Source organism: Oxyura jamaicensis, chromosome 2 (genome assembly GCF_011077185.1).
Source record: "Oxyura jamaicensis isolate SHBP4307 breed ruddy duck chromosome 2, BPBGC_Ojam_1.0, whole genome shotgun sequence".
Lineage (NCBI taxonomy): Eukaryota > Metazoa > Chordata > Aves > Anseriformes > Anatidae > Oxyura > Oxyura jamaicensis.
In genome coordinates, this window is record NC_048894.1 from 109,670,028 (window position 1) to 109,686,500 (window position 16,473).

A 16,473-nucleotide genomic window follows, 5' to 3' on the forward strand; every position below is an offset into this window, starting at 1 on the left:
TTCCTTTGTCTGTACCAGCTGGGTTATTAACAGTATATTGTTTTTCATTCCACTTCTCCTCCCTTTGGGCTTCCTATACTTCTGGTCACAGAAAAGAAGGTAAATAAACCATTTTAATTACATAGTCTGTCAGAATTTTTCCACGCTCACCCAATTTATTAGATTTTTTGGTACTTCAAATTTATTTTTAACCCCCTTCCCTTGCACTTAGCATTTTTCACTTTGTATCTGCAAGTACCAATAGAAAAGAACACAATCCATTCCCTGCAGGAACCCAGAAACAATTCTTGCAAGACACATTTTACGAGAATGTCTATTTTTTCCTCTGTGTAGCAGAACTAATATTTCTACAGACCTGAGAACTGGTCCAGAAGAGGCAGATATTTAGCCTTACCTTCCAGCTGTGCAAAATATTGTAGTTTTCACATTAGAGAAACAAATGCTTGGGTTATTTGTCGGATGACTTTCACAGAAGTAGAAAATCTATTTCTTACTTTCCAAGTGGACTTAAAATGTCACTAAGTTTAAACAGTTGATACTCCACAGACCAAATTCTGAATAGAGAGGGAAAATATAATTTGGTGTATTAGCTTCCAGACTAGCATTACTTCAGCTTTTTGAGCTAAGCTGAATTGGTGCTGAAATGTGTGTTGCTGTATGACCGGAGAAAAATAGCAATTCTAGCCTTGGGGCATTTCAAATATAGGCTATGGAGTCAACCAACATAATAAGGACAAAGACAGTTTCTATGCTAAACAAGAAGTGGATTCCTTATTTGTAAGCATAACAGCTCTGATTTAGGGAAGATCGCATAGTAGGTCCTTTCTAGATGTATGTGCATGCATATTTTCATTTGTTACATCCAGTTTGGATTAACTCCTTCTGTGGTTACCCTTCCCTAAAACCACCTCTTCTTGTTTGACCTACTGTGCTGCCAGAGACTCATCGCTGTCTGTTTCACTCTCACTACAGAGACCTGGGAACACAGAAAATCCTGGGCTACTACTCTTGTTAATTCACTTTTCTGAGCCCTTTCAGGCTTTTTCAAAAGGAAAAAGCAAACAGTGGAGAGGAATCACTATCAGATGAAGATATCCAGTGGTTTACAGTTCAGTTCTCACAAACAGCCTGGCCACTGAGAGAGGAATAATGTTTAGTGTACAAGAAAATTCTTAGAGAATGAGAAATTTAACATATTTTCAAGCAGTGCGAAAAAGCAGCTTTTCTCCTTTGGGGAAGCATATGTAATCTTTTTGTAAAATCTTGAAATATATACTTCTCCTGTATGTATGCACATACATAGTATTATAATAGTCTGAAAAAGTGATAACCCCCCCATACTTTTGTAAATTCACCTAATAAAACGAGACCTTACTGCTGCTAGCAGTGGGTAGGCCGACCACCTTATGACTGCATTCAGTCTCAAAGACGATTTCATGGTCCTCCCTCCTGCCTCCCTCCCTCCTCCTGGAGAGGCTATTCGGCTACGGAGCCAAGGGCAATTCCCCCCCTCCAGAAACACACTTACAAAGCCCAGCTGTCAGACTGATCCCACTCCTACCTTACTGTCAGCACTCCTGCCTGTACCCAACAAAATATTGCTTTTGGCTTAAAGCAGGAGGCGATGGAGGCTGAAAGCACCAGCCTACCCCTCTCCCTAAGGCCTTGGCATGCCTTTTCCTGCACAGTGCTCCCGAAAAATGCAGAGGGCAGAAGCAGTGACAGGGGGATGTGAGTGCTTTTTTTAAAATTAATTGTGAGTCTGCTTTGGTCTCCCTGCCCAGAGCTGCCTGGGATAATTGCTCCAGCATGGCTCTGAGGCCCACCTCGGCCTGTGGTCACAAACAAGCAGTGCCCACATGCCCTGCTCCCTGCCAGCCTGCAGCAGGCACTCCCTCCATCCTCAGTCTTTTACAAGAAAGGGATAAGAGGGAGAAGATCACAGGTTGCTCGCTCTGGTATTCATAAACCTGTGCTTGGATAAGGAAGAGGATCAGTCAGATCAAGGTTACTGTGCTCAAGTGAAAACGAACTCATTACATATATTGCCAGTCCTAACACATGCAAAAGATGTCCATGTGGCTTTACCCACCTGTTTCAGAAGCACTCATTGTGCTACTTCAGATGTTGCTGGCCTTAGCCATGATGTCTGTGCTCACACAAGGCAGCTTCCTACCCACTGCTGTAGGTGGTGAGAGATGCTCAGTGGGGTGGCAGACCCCTCCGGGGTCAGGCAGAAGTAGAGGGAGCCTGAGCACTGACAGCATCCTTTACCAGCACCTATGGACTCACCCCTGAGAAGGCTTTCTGGGGCTGATAACAGCAGGACGGAAGATACTAGCCTAGCCATGATAGTGAGGAGAAGGGCCTCAACTACTAATCAGGACAAACCCCCAGGTATTGCCCCAAATGTCACATGGGTGACAACAGTGACCCTCATTCAGAGCCTGAATGCAGTGGCAGAGTTGCATAAAATAAATCTCTTCAAGGTGAAAAGTTGCCCTACTCATTAGAAGAGACTTCCCTGTCTTCTCCAACAGCCCAGGTATCTGCCATAAGTGCTATAGGCCGGCAGTGCTGCAGCCACCAAACACATGATTAAATAGGTTATTGCTGTGCCCAGTGGAGCAGACTATAGAGAATTCACTGAACTTTTGGCTTTAGCCCCAGTCTTTCAGTGGAGGAGGAGGAGAAGAATGGTGGTGAATAAAAATGTCTTGGAAACCAACTGGTTCAATAAGAAGAGCCTTGTAGGAGGCAGAGAGTAGCTTATGCTCTGTGCTCGATTCTCCCCCTCTGCTGAATAATCTGACTGTAGAGACCTTCCTGCGTGGTCAGGAATGAAATGCCGCTGCTGCCAGGCAGCCTGGGGACCAGCCAGATCTTACCAGGGCCTTCCCAGGTTAAGAAGGCTGCAGGAGGCCTTCTGCTGCTTGGGTCCATTTTTAGAACAGGAGCTCTGCTCGCTGTCAGCGTCAGTGGGACATATCTGGATTGTCAACAGGCAAGGAGATAACATGCACTAACACCTTGCTGTTGTGACACACACATGAATTTCTGTGGTGTGCGAAAGTTCTTAATTTGAGGAATTCCTTTGTGATGAATCCTCATCTGAAGACAGGCTTCAAAAACAATCAGCCACATTGGGGATTCAGCTGTTGTAATTTACTGTTATGTAAAAATACATGCACACAGTACCAATTTGAGGCTTTTACTCTCCCTTTTACATTTGTAATATCCTCAACTGAGCAATAAAACCCAGAAAACAGGTAGTTCTTCAGAACAACAAAAACAACAACAACAAAGTCTTATTGTACCTATAAACTTGATGCGAGACTAAGAATAAGCATGCTGTCAGTGCCCCCTGAAAATCAAGTCCTAAGAATGGGTTTATTACATGCAGTGGACAGTTCTCAGTTGTCCTTTTAGGCAAAGGTTTGGCAGGTGCTTACCTTGGGGAATCTGTCATCTTCACATGGGTGGAGACATCCAAGGTACACCCAGAACATCTATAGCAGTTCTACTAACATAAGACTATGTGATTTTGCATAAAGAATACCTAGGTAGTGAAATCTGTCTTCACTGAGCTGCATGGGGGTATAACAAAGTCATATCTGAAGCCTGCAGGTGAAGTGATGCAATCACTGTAAACAATTTGTGTTCATAGTTGGCTCTTCTGGTATCTAATTTTAACTATTAGAAACTTTCCTATATCTGCTGTTAGGATACAGAGAAAATCTGATGTCATTGCACCTAAGGAGCTGCACTAGGAAAACAAGCACTCTTTCAACAAGTTGTAACAGCCTCCAGCTGCCAATTATCAGGCTGAATCAATATAAATTAAGCACTGCCATCCTATTTCAGTCAATGCAGAAATGCACAATAATCCTGTCTCTGCAGGATAGCTTTGGTGCTAGGCTGTTGAAGCGTATGTCATACTTAGAGCACTCTACATCCTGAAATTCCCTAACTTCAGCGTCTCTTTTGAACACACAAGTTGTAAGTGAAACCAACAAAAAGCTCTATTAAACATTATCCTTACCTAATTGAATATATTAGTTGTATATAGCAATTACGTTCTCCTTTTTACAGTACAGTAAAGCACTTATGGTACAATAAAATCTACCACACAGTGCTCAGCAGCCCAGTGTGTTGAGCAATTCAGTTTTTAGTGCCTTGTGTAGGTTAGGAATTGATTTTAATTGCCTGGCATAAATCACACAGTCCTACTGTAGAGACCCTAGCTATTTCACAGGCAGGGTTAGTTTTAAAACCCGTATATTCATGAGGAATAAGAGAGAAGCAGGACAAAAAGAAAATCATCTGAAAATTTACTTTTGAGAAAGACAGATTTGAATGCTGTGCACATTAGTCAGTACAATTATCACAAGTACACCAGTAAAGAAACCTTTCCACGTCACCACTAAACCTGTTAGACACTGCGATTGTTTAATGAAGTGAACCTTGACAAACTATGAGATGTAAAGCAAATTTGTAGCAAAGATAGAAATTTCTTGTTTACACATCCATCCTGCACTCTCTGCCCATTACAGCCAGAAATAATACCTGCAAGCATTTTTCATGTATGTTTGGATTTAGGAAGTGTGTAAGACAGAAGCATTCTCTCATGAAGCCTGGTTCTCATTTGTAGATTTTCTGTGTAAACATAGATTAATCATTTGTCATAGTATTAACTTAAATACAGTGAAAACAGAACCTAAAATAAAACCAAAATAGCCTGTGTTGAAAAAAAAAATATGCATGCAAAGATGAAAATGTACTTGGAGCTATTGCTCTATTAAATTTCTTTATCAAATTTTGACCTCCAGAAAAAAATATCAACATTTCAAAGGGGGCAATTGAAGAGGAAATGGTCTGAACATGATTGTGAGCCAGCCACCACCTAACTCGTGCATTAATGGTGATACCTTTCTTCCTCCATACTAACAGAGCAGTTCCTGAGGAATGGGCAGACTAAGGGAAAGAGATTTGCACCTTGTGTCTTCCAACAGCTAGATCCCAAATTCAGATCCACTCAATACTGATTTGCCTTTTTGTACAAATATTGGTCCTGACATATAACATCTGCAGGAGTAAACTAGATGCCTTCAGCACGGCTGCATTTTGATGTCTCATGACAATTTGCCTGAGGAAGAAGCAGAGGACAAGCACTCAGATACCACGGAAATGACTTTAATGAAAGAGTCAAAAGCAACATGCAGCATGATAGATATCTTGATTTAGTTACCATACTTCAAAGTTATATATAAAGGCTCAAACCCTTTTTTATGTAAACAGAAGAAACATCATTTAGTTTTAATAATAATAATAACAATATGCAGATGAAATTGAAAAATCATTTACATGCAATTAATTCCACAAATTTGCCACTTTATGTTTAATTATTGCTCTCAGAATTTTAAGACCTTTTGTTTTCATTAGTCTATCAGCTGCAGCTTATCAGGTCTGGAAAGGCTGGGTCATCATTTTTAAAACCACATTATATAAGGGAAAGTTAACCACCACATGCAAACTGGCTTTTAAAGTTCACGGTGCTGTTATAAAGGTCATGGCGATACTTAGTGAAAATTGAATCATGCAGTAGTCGATACAAAAAAAAAAAACATATTGTCTTCCTTCAATAAGGAGCTTTTAATGCTATGCCAGTTTATTTACCAGCAAACTCTGCAAAGTCAGCAAGCTAATAAAGAATTTAGGATTTATTGGCCCTTTAATTCAGCATAGACAAAATAGACAGAAAGTGACAGACTAATAGGCCAATTATCTGAGGAATATTTTGTTTATTTGGCAGAAATTACAAGGAGATGCATAATAAAAATACCTTCAGTAACCAATTTATTTCTACATTAAAATAAACTCATTCACGACTACTGTGCTACAGAAAGTACCATTAAAATGTTCAAAGTTCCTCCCTGATGCCAAACAAAAACGCTTAACCAGGGCAATATACAATATTAATATTGTTTTATGGTCAATTTACGTCTAGACACAAGCAATAAGAGGTGGAAAGATACTACAAAAAATTACAGCTTCTATACAGGAAATAGGAACAAAGCCCCAAAGGATTGTATTTGCATTTGTCTTATTCCAGATTTAGAAATTATGATTTTTTCCCTTTTAAGTATGGCTCCAAAATATTAGCTGTTTTCTTTGCATAAATGAGCTGTGGATAGGGAATAGTCTGACAGGTTTTTTATTAAAAATTCTCAGATTTTTTTAAATTTTTTATTTTTTATTATTTAGATAGCAAAACTTAATTTTACTGCAGTTCGTACTGGATAACAAATGAACTTCATGAAACTAACCAAAAGTGTTCATAAATCCCAACTGATTAACATAATGTAAATTTAGAAGTTTAAGTTCTGTTGAAAATTAAAGAAATGCAGGCCACTAAGTCTCTAGGTCTCTCATGTGGGTATCCCCACATTTTCTGATGCCACACACTTTGCCATGAGTCATAAAATAAAGCACAAGCCCTGTTGTTTTTTTTTAAATGTATTTATTTTTTAGAGCATTTATGCATTAATAATCATAGGAAAGCATGATAGAACCCTTTCCCTTATGAAAGAACATATTAAATTCCCAATATATATTTCACAGATAATTAATCCAATACATTATCTCCTCTGGGCATTGACATTACTAAAAAAAATACATAGATAAGGAGGTAGTAACTGCACAATCCCCTTAGTAGGTCATGGGAAAAATGTGTTTAGAAAACAATACTTTATTCTCTGGCCTTTCTGAAATGACCAATGACTCTGGATGCACTAATCTGGGATATTTATCACCATTTAGGCATAAGGGGTTTGATTCTTGGGTAATGTCCTCTTCTTTTTCTAAAATCCAATATTCTTCAAGATAACAGAAGCTGGACATTCAGAAATTAAGAAACAAGCATCACTTTTCAATTTCTTGGCTTAAAGATTTCAGTTTGAGTTAGGAAAAAAAAAAAAAAAAAAAAAAAAAAAAAAAGAACTAATTCCAGTGACCACCTCATAGCCCTTAGACCTATCTTGTTCTTGAAATGAAATGAAATATGAACTTGTTTTCCTACAAGAACTTAAATTTTGGACCAGTTGCCTTAGTGGCTGAAGTGCAATACCCAGTACTATCCTGTACAAATTGTGTTCTGTTGAGGTCCTGTTAGTCTCAAGATTTTTATTATATTTTTTGCTTAAAGGAAATAACAACATAACTTAAAGAAAATGTTAATACTAACTTCGTCTGATTTTTAGTGGAATTTGAGAAAATGTAAGCAGACAGGGAACTACACAGTGTCACAGCTTTGTTCTGTACTGCTTTTTACAACACTTATGGTTAATGGAGAAGGTTAAAATAATTATTCTTGTGGTTTAAAAAAAAAAATCAATCAAACTATCCTTTCATTGCACCCTAACTCTAGGAGTAAAGTACAGAAATCTGACTGTTAAAGTGATCCCATACTAGAACTGTTGTTTCATAGCTTTTTCCACTTTCGCGTGTCTGCAATAATTTTTTGTGAGGAAACAGAGACACGCTTTCATTAATCTACAGGGTGCTTCGTAGGTGGGAAAAATAATTTATGGCTTATTTCTCACAATGGCAAATCTCTTACTGTCCATAGGTCACAAAATCTTTCAGGTTAGATGGACTTTGGGGGATCATCTAGCCAGCCCTCAGGACCAGGACGAAATCTGATATAGATTATCAGGCTAATACTAGAACTGCTGAGGAAGATAGGAAGTGCTTCAAAAATACGAAGCAATTATCTTAAGTTTTCAGACAGAATCTGATGAACAATGTTAACATAATAATGAGTATTATTCATTTGGAGATAGTAAAGCATAAAACAAACAAACAAAAAAGATTTCATAATTATGCCATATAATGTATCCATGCTAAATACAAAACTGAATCCTCTTTCTTTGACTTTTATATCCTGCCATGTACCTACTGTGCTAATTTTAAGCACTCTTTTGTTTTCTGTGACCTGGCTCTTTGGTACACCATGCAGCAACCCCATCCATCTTGTATGGCTCACCGTAGCCCAGTTCCACTCACTGAAGCAGCAGAAAGTACAGCAAGGAAATATATGGGACATGATGTAGGCACAGAAATGAAAGTAGTTTTCTTGAGAACCCATAGAAATGTAATGGAATGAGATGGAAGCATTCCTCAATTTATACAAAACCCTCCTGTTGTTACACTAACAGATACCCATTGTGTCTTTCACTACAGCCATTGTCTTCCTTTTCCCTTAGCAAAAGGTTTGATTACGGTATTCTGCAAACAACATGTGAATGTGGTGATTTACAAATACAGGTGGAATCACCAATCTCTTTCTTGAAAAGACCACATAAGATTTAAATCTTTAAGCAAAGGTACTGAGTAATTTCCCAGACTAAGTCCACATAGTCATCAGTGAGGAAGGATGGGAAACAGGGCTCACATGTACAGCTTCAGTAATCCAAAACTTTCTATAAGCACACTTTTCAGTAAGCACCAGCTCCAGAAAGGAACTCTTACAGAGCATGGAAAGGGTGTAAATACTTTAACCACTCAATAGCTGAAATTATATTTATGAAGGAAAGACTCCACAAAGGGGAAACAGAAAGATAGAGATGCCTTTCATCAGTGCATTTTTATGTGCAATCATTTAACAATAAGCCCATGCAAAAATGCCTTACAATGAGACCTTTTAAGGTATTTAAGGATCTTCTCCTTGAGATCAGGTGGGCAGTTCTGCCTTTGCCCAGAGACCGGAGAAAGCAGAGCTCAGTCCTGCAAGTGCCAGATGCCGGTGAGGGAGGAACCCTCAGCTTCTTGTCACTCTTCTTTGCGTGGGAGGCAGGGGAACAGTGGGACCGCCGCCAGATGAGAGCGGTCCTCAGCAATGTGACTACTGTCATGGCTAGAAACCAGGCAGTGTCTTGGCAAGTTTCCCGATGCTACTCCATCTCAAGTGCTGCATATAAAAGACTTTTTTTTTTTTTTTTTTTAACCAGGGAAAGACCAGCACTATCCATGTGCATAATGAACTCCCGATTCCTTCAGAGAAGCTGTTGACACAGCTGCCAATTAACTCCATTTGCGATGCACACAAATGGCTACAAAGTCTTTACACAAGCCAACCAGCACGTGGACTTTCACTCATTACTGTCATAGGTTAAATTTAAGCTGGTGACAGGGAACAGATGTGAAAGGTTCTTTAATCTTGAGCTTTTCCAGCCAGTGCTGAAAGTGTTTCCTGGGATATTTTGAGGTCTATAGACCCAGTTTACTGCTGAAAAAATGATCAAGGTCACCAAAGGTTTGTGTTTTAACAGTGTCCAAGAAAAGGCTGCTCCTTTCTGAGCAGCTTTGACATAACCTTTTTCCAGAACATTTGAGGTACTGTTCTGAAATACAGAAGTCAAAGGAAGACTGCAAGTGTCCGTGTCTCTTCACTGATCAGCACCCAGGATGAGAGATGGAGGATGGCACAGAGATCTAAGGAGCCTTCATCTTTGTTGTGTGAGTCATCAAGAGCCAAAAGACAAAGAGGTGGATCTTCTATCCTACTGAAGTGCATGTGGAAGTGACAGGCAGGGCACATTTTTTTCTGGTATTCCCACCTTAGGAGCCCCAGACCCCTCTGCAATGCTCCCGTCATCTCCTCAGTTGATTCATGAACATAGATAATCTATGGCCATGTTCTCAGGAGGAATATCCACTGTTACGCCTGTGCTTCAGACTCAAATTCCCTCCCTTCTTGGTCTGGTGTTAACCTTAATTTGTGTCTGAAATAGAGACATGAATTTCCTCTTCTCTCTTCTTTAATTTGTGAATCCTCAAATATCCATAAAGACAAATACATTGTCAATACATTGACAAATACAAATACATCCAGCATCTTTTACATTTAGAAAAAGAATCCAATGCTGAGTAATGGCTTAATTTCTAGGGAAGGTGAGGGTCTGTTCTTTAAAAAATGGAGGAGGAATTAATATGTACACGTCACCTTCCTTTCAAGCTTTTGGACAACAGAGATCAATGTAAAAGCAGGACGCGCTTGTAAAAGGTAGACCTTGACCCACTGGCTTCAGACAGAGCCAGGTGTCTGCTACACCCTTCCAAAGCTGTTTGCGCTTCTGACCTCAGCAGCTGTTAGCATCCCCCCACGATCATCTCGCCAAGCCACTTCCATGCACATCTGCATCTGACAGGTTTAATTCTCCAAAGTACGGAGAGAAAAACAAAACAAAACAAAACAAAACAAAACAACAACAACAAAAAAAAAAAAAACATTATAAGATGCAGAGATACAGTTAATAGGTGTGAGGCTGGTGAGGCTGGTGTTTTATTTCTTGATCGAGTCTTTTCCTGGGAAAACACCATGCAGAAGGATAGACTTCTGAATCTGTTCTGAGGGTCTCCTTTCAGGCTCATCTGGTATGAGCTATGTTCACAAGAAACCTTCTGGAATAAGGCCATGAAAAATTAACACAGAAAAATCAGATCTAACAGAGAGAAATGGACCACAATTTATACCTCTTTTGCTCTATTAAAACACATTAGGGCTATTTCTGCTATTTCCTGGCTGTTTTGAAGATGAGGCTACTCACATCAATGAATCCTTTCCTGATGCATTGATTTCATTTTATTTTTCTTTTACTGGCAACCAGGTTAAAACACACATTTATGCGTTAATTTCTAAGATCTTTGGCTCAGGCAAACTAATCTACATCTATAGAAAAACAAACAGCCAACAAATGGATTATAGAGTAGTTGCCAAAACTTTTGGGCCTGTTGCTGAATAATTTTTTCCTTTCAGTTTGGACACTTGCCCACAGACTTGAAAATTTATATAGCAAGTATAAACAATGACCTCCATCTTCTCTATTCTACTGAAAGCACAACACTGAAAATAACAACTAAATAATTTTGCTCAAAACCAGCTTCCCATTGTGTTTTAAATTCATACATTGATGTTCTCAGAATCAGTGGGAAGGGATACCTGGTCCAAGACCCAGACAAAAGCAAGGCCAACTTCAAAGCTAGACCAGGCTGCCCAGGGCTGTCTGCAGTGAAGTTTCCACTTCCACTGTCTGCAAGGATGGAAACTGCAGTCTCCACGCAACTTGCTCCAGTGTTTGAAGGGTCTCCAGTGTGTAAGAATCCCAACATCTGATTGAAATATCTAGGTTTTGCAGCTTTTGTCCATTGCCTCTTGTTCTTTCACTATGTCCCTCTGGAACGAAGATAGCTTCATCTTCTTTATCACCAGACCTTAAGTAACAGAAGGCAGCAGTAAGATCCTCCCTCCTCCTTCCCTTCTGTTAACTGATAAAACAGGTCTCTTGGCAACAATCTTAACGTCAGGAAAATGTAGAACATCAGGAAGATGTGCTGGAGCACATCAGTGCCCAAGCCTCCAGCCCTTGTAGTGGCCCTCTGCTGAGCTCAACGGCTTCCTGATAATGTCTATGCCAACTGTATCTAGGTACATTTCATAAATACTTACTGTAATCTAACATGATTAACATGGTTTTGTGTTTACATCTGTGGGTGAATTGGTACGAGTAACAAGTGAAGGATCACCAGTAACGGCCAGATATTTTGCAACCAGAATCTCAGTTCAATTCTTTCCTATATATGTAGTACACCATGGCATGTCCAGTTCAGCATATATCTTGAGAGCACTATGTACACATCAACTTCTTTGGAAGTTAGTTATGTAAAGTGAGCAAGTGTACAAGAAGTCAAAACTGTAGGTCAAGGCCTAGGTGAAATTATCATCCTGTTATTAAATGATGGATTTAATAAGCACTTGGCCCTCACTACATCATGTATCACAAAAAAATACAATGTCCCAATCACAGTCATAATGGGAAATACAGCAAAACCTAAACCTAAACCTAAACCTAAACTTCTCAGAAACAGCAAGGAGGAAGCTAGAGCCAGTGTTGCAGGGAGGAACATAAATGTATTTTGTTCCTTCTAATGCTTATCCATTCCTGCCAGGTACGACTATTCTGTAACATCTGACAACAAATTAAAGACCACAGACTTACTTAAAATTTTGTGCAAAACAGTGGTTGTGGAATGGCCTATTAACAAACCACATCTAATTCTATGATTCATATTTCCATAGATATCACAATATATACAATTGTACTAATAAAACATAGACATATTTTTCTAACATGGTCTGGCAATAATAAAGCATTAAAGTTAGAACAATGGATCAGTGTTAAGGTGATTGCAACTCTGTTGCAGTTCTCTTTTGTCAGTTATGGTATAGCAGTGACTAAACAGAAAGCAATTCCTGTATTTTAGGCATTTTGAGACTAGCTATTGGAGCCAAACGGTGCAGTTAACCAAGGGATAGCATATGAAAACAAAGGCATTTTTTATAATCCTGTTGCTAAGAATCAAATATTGCCCTGAGGACTACATTAAATTTTGTTTATTTGCTTTTTGGGTGTGTTTAGCAATATTTTTAAATTAATGAAAGACTGAAGCCATCTATGCCGGTTCCATTTCTGTCCAGCTAGAAACACACATTGTCTGCATTAGTCATCTCAGACTCCAAAAAAAGCCGTGCTTTCACGAAAGTACAGAAAAATGTTGAAGATCTGTTTTCTTCTCTCTTTTGCAAACAGATTTGTCTTAAATCCGGGCACTGAATTCATGCTGATAGTCCAGTTAATGTTTCTAATTTCTTTCAGATGTGTTGCTGCCTGCTACAGTTCAGATAGACTTTCAGTCTCTTTAATGTTGCTTCTGTATAAGCTGTGAGCTTGTGGTTAGAATGTCAGCCACAGTTCCTATGTACTTATTATTTTATGGATGCTGTGAACATAGACCTTTGCTTGTATCTCTGACCTGACACTACTCTATTACTTTTAAAATTTAATCAAGGAAAAAAAAAAAAAAAATCTCCTTCAACCTTTTTATCAATGTCAACCTGGAAACTACTTTTAGAGAATGTTGTATTCACTTCATAAACTGCAAATATAATTTATTATAAATTTCTTAGGAGAGAAAAAATTAAAGTACCATATCAATTACATTTTCACTACTATTCATTAACAAATAGCAAGCTCAGGTAAAATACCTTTACCTGATATGTTTCTGCATACTTCATCAAAAATAATCAGCTCACATCTCTTTTCACTGGTTGGTGGGTACTCCAATGAAAATAACTATTTCCTGCAAAAAAAGACAAACACACACCTTTCTCATTGATTTGCTTTGTTTTGAAAAAATAATATATTAAAATGTGAGAAGAGTAGAATTGAATTCCAAGGAATATGAAGAGATGGAAGACTATGAACAGACTTTTCAAATATCTATTTTCTCTTTGAGGCTTAATTCCTGACAGAGGGACCACTGTTTCTTAAAGAATATTTTCTGAATATATACTCAGGATGACACTTCTTAAGCATTTGATTCAAAGTTTACAGGTCTCTGACTCAGAAAGAGAATAAATGCCATGCCTTGTTGGCATGCCTGCATCTGAAACAGAACAGCAAGGCAGAAAGGTAAACTTCACCCATTTGAAACCATTAGTCATATCAGAAAAAAATATTTAAACACAAAGAAAAAAATAGAGACAACTTTCCTACTTTTTTGCATTATTTTTTAATTGCAAAGGGATAATTTTTTTCCCATTTTCCCTCAAAAGAACAAATATTTATAGCTCTAGACTTCTGAAGAGGTAATTCTTCACATTATTGGTCTAGCACCAATACAGTGTTTACAGTCTATTTGCACAATTTTACACTAAATACTATTTTGCAAATATGATATCATCTGCCTACCTAAAACCTTAAAAAAAAAAAAAAAAAAAAAAAAAAAAAAACCTACAAAGCCTGGAGTGTTATGTTAGATGCCTTGAATGTCAAAACATTAAATAATAAAACTAGAGAACTAAATAAGTTTAAATTACTTGGGCAAGAGAGCCTTATGTTATGTGTACAGTGCATAAAATTGTTTCTAAAACTAGCAGAATTGTTTGCAATCACATCACAAACACTCCCTATAAGGTTACAATTAAACAGTTAATCCTATGCCACTAAATTTTAATGCAACTACATGAAACTAGGAGGACTTTGACTAGCACTGTCTCTATATGGTAATAATCATAAATTCTTATGGTAATGTCAAAATAACATCAACACAGAAAGGACAAGAAAGACCTAAATTTTCAAAACAAAAATTCATTTTGTTTCACAACTTCAGTTAGACATTTCTGTCAAGTATCAATGATAATATTACATATTGTTCCATGCTAAAATCATAAGTTTCAATGGCAAGTTGAAAATGTGCTGTACATCTTACAGTGGCATTGATTCAAGATGAGTTCAAAAAAATGGTTATATATGGATAATGTCTATTGATGTTAGATTAATACTATAATTTAAATGCAGACTAGATAAAGATTCCAATTCAGTTAAATCACAGACATCTATATCTTTTCCATCAAAGCTCAGGGTTTCTTCACAGCTGCTTCATTTCAGTGTATGAGGGACAGAAGGGCTTATTTCTAACTCTGCAGTAGTTCTGGATCCAAAGTTTCCATGTGTTTGGATCTTAGATTTGGACCCTGGCCCTATTTTGCAACATGTCAGAGCAAAGCCATGAGATATTGAGTAAAAGGGGATTCTGGAATTCCAAAACAAAAGTATTTTAAAGCATATTTGGAAATACTATTAATTATACCCTCTACACTATACTTGTTATTTCAGTGTGTGCCCTCAGCATGACCCAATTACTAGTGTGAACATTTTAAAAGGGGACTGGAACTAGTGGAGTATCTGTGGGCATTTGGGCGACTGTTTTCTGTGGCAGCAATGCTGAGCAAATGCTTTATTTATAACCTGTTTCTAATATCTCATGTAGCACAAAAATGTTTTGGCAAAATTCACAGATATGCATATTATTTTTATAATTAAAGTGTCTCTGGTCATATTTCAATAAGTGCTTCTGACTAGCTTTTAAGATACACAAGTTGATAAAGTGTTTAATATATTTACTTAATATTTATAGCGCATAACTTCCCTTAATAGTAATGTGATATTTTATTTAGTTTAAACTCATTTTTATGCTAGAGCAATGACCTCACTGTGAGAATATACCATTGCAATAGGGTAACACTGTGACCCTGTGACTCAGTCCAAGCCTAGTCTGCACAAAATGCAGTTGTGATGTCAGAGCAGCTCCAATGAAAATCCAAGAAGACCTCCAGTATGATATCAAACTAATAAATAAAAAGCACCCAGAGATTATCTAGGTTCATTCACATGAAGTAACGTGTGATTTATACCTTGTTCTTTACTTAAGTACTGATATTTCACGTGCTAAATCTTCTTCACTCTCACAGATAAATGGTCTGCCAGTATGATCATGAAGGCATAATGAAGAGTTGTCTTTGGGTCCAAACACAGTTGTCATCCTGGCTTTGAGAAATGAAATGCTGTTGCATTTAATTATCTATGTGGCACCTCCTCATATTTATTATCTGTTCCCTAGCATATATCTAATATTATTTACTATATATTTTAGTATCTTCCAGTTTCCAAAGTACACCTGCAGGCTTATCAGAAGAACACACTACCTATTTTCCAACTCTTTTCAAAATAACCTCCTTATACTTTTGCACATCCATACAAAAAATAGTCTTCTTGCTCAACCTTTTATTCCAAGGAAAATACATAGTTATCTCCCAGACGGTCTTTGATATGGTGAACACTCAGTACAGTTTAATTTATTATTTGAATTTCCTAATTATGGCATATTTTACTGCAGATAAAAGATATTACATGAAACTATACTCTGGAGTATAGTTCTTTTGGTACTTTATTTTCTACATCCGTACAGAGATGTTAATATAAAATTTGGAAGTGTGACATAATGGAATTAAAATGCAGTCAAGGTAGGTAATAATGGAAATGATTCTGCAAAGTGAAAAGTGAATTTGATTAAAACTAGACCTTAACTCAAAAGGACTGGTTAGCTCCAAAAAGTGACTAGAAATTAATTGAATTACTGTACCTCAGTGAGTGCTAGCAAACACACCACGTTATAGCTGAAGTAGATTCCAGACCTGTCAAGGGAGACAAAAACTGAGCCTTCCTGAATGCATCCCACATGTATGCATGTGCATTTTTGATGAGAAATAAAAGATCCTTCCAATGGGTGCATGCCAGTGAAACTGATCAGCTCAACAACTACACAGTATGTTAAATAGCTATGCTGATGTGAGAAAACTTTTACATGACAAGTTTCTTCTTCCTGTTTATTTGCCTCTCCAAGAATAAGAAGAAACTAAAAAGAACCCAAGACATGTTTTTATTATGGAGACTTCTTTTGAAGTTTTATTCTAAACACATAACAAAATTCCCTATACTGAGTGATGTCATTGTGATGTTTTTGGACTTTCTCAAATCACTTCAGAATGTCCTTTGAAGTGTACTGCAAGAGCTT

At 37.7% G+C, this 16,473-nt stretch overlaps 1 protein-coding gene across 1 annotated transcript in view; it reads right to left on the minus strand.

The window, feature by feature from the left end:
* The window catches only part of PIEZO2 (piezo type mechanosensitive ion channel component 2), a 457,465-nt gene that overhangs the window by 321,864 nt on the left and 119,128 nt on the right, over positions 1-16,473 (minus strand). The window lies entirely within an intron of this gene.